This window comes from Neovison vison, chromosome 11 (genome assembly GCF_020171115.1).
Source record: "Neovison vison isolate M4711 chromosome 11, ASM_NN_V1, whole genome shotgun sequence".
NCBI classification, from domain to species: Eukaryota; Metazoa; Chordata; class Mammalia; order Carnivora; family Mustelidae; genus Neogale; species Neogale vison.
Genome location: NC_058101.1, coordinates 8,326,864 through 8,328,494, shown reverse-complemented (window position 1 = coordinate 8,328,494; position 1,631 = coordinate 8,326,864).

Below are 1,631 nucleotides of genomic sequence, written 5' to 3'. Positions count from 1 at the left end.
TCCCCTTTCCAATTAATTCATCTCTTCCCCTGTTCCTACAGCATCTACTTTCTGAATTATGACCCTCTAGGTTAATTTTGCCTGTTCTTGGACCTCATCTAATTGAAACCTTACAGTATTTAAACTTTTGTGTATGACTGCTTTCACTTAAAATTCTTTTGAGGTTCTGCCATGATATTGTATGTACCCTTCTACCATACAAATACACCAAAATTGTTTATCTCTTCTTCTGTTGATGGATGTTAGTCTGTTTCCAGTGTAGGACCTCCATGAAGATGGACGCTATGAAAAGTCAGTAAATACAAAGCAGTGGGATTGCTGGGGTGTAAGTTAGATGTGTGTTTACCCCTATTAGAAAGTGCCCAACAGTTCTCCATAGTATTTGCACCATCTTACACCTGAGTCCCACAACAGTACAGGTGAGATCTAGTTGGGGTACATTATTACCAGCACATTGTGTTGTCGGTGTTTTCAATTTTAGCCGTTCTCGTGAGCATGAGATGGTATCTCTTGTGGTTTGTGGTTCTAATTTCCATTTCTTTGACAAGTAATGGTATTGAAAACTTTTCATTCATTATTCCTCATTGATATATTCTTTGTGCAGTGCCTTTTCAATAGTCATTATTTTGCTGAATTGCTCATTTTTGTATTGTTGGTTTAATTGAATTTTTAAATGAGTTTTGATACAAATTCTTTATCAAATATATGTGTTATAAATATATTATTCTAATCTGTGGTTTGTCTGTGCATTTTTTTAGTGGTGACTTTTGAGACTCAGAAATTTTGAAAAGGTCGAAAGTGTTATTTATTTATTTATTTATTTTTATGGTTTGGTGTTTTTGTGTCCTGTCCAAAAAATCTTTGCCTGTGCCAAGGTCTTAAAGATATTTCCACATGTTTTCCTTTAGAACTTTCTTAGATATTGAACTTTTTGTCATAACAGTACTATTCAATACAGTAGACTCTAGGCATTAAACCTATTAAGTGGCCACGGTCGCCAAACTGTGGAAAGAACCCGGATGCTCTTCAACGGACGAATGGATAAAGAAGATGTGGTCCATATACACTATGGAGTACTATGCCTCCATCAGAAAGGATGAATACCCAACTTTTGTAGCAACATGGATGGGACTGGAAGAGATTATGCTAAGTGAAATAAGTCAAGCAGAGAGAGTCAGTTATCATATGGTTTCACTTATTTGTAGATAACAAATAACATGGAGGACATGGGGAGTTAGAGAGAAGAAGGGAGTTGGGGGAAATTGGAAGGGGAGGTGAACCATGAGAGACTATGGACTCTGAAAAACAATCTGAGGGTTTTGAAGGGGCGGGGGGTGAGAAGTTGGGGTACCAGGTGGTGGGTATTATAGAGGGCACGGATTGTATGGAGCACTGGGTGTGGTGCAAAAATAATGAATACTGTTATGCTGGAGAAAAAAAAAACTATTAAGCACTATTAAGCACTTTAAATGTGCCTAGATGGTTACAGGAGAAAGGAGGTGGGAAGGTGGGCAAAATGGATGAAGGGGAGTGGGAGATCCAGACTTCCAGTTATGGATGAATAAGTCATGGGAATAAAATACTGCATAGGAAATATAGTCAATGGGATTGTAATAGCATTGTATGGGGAT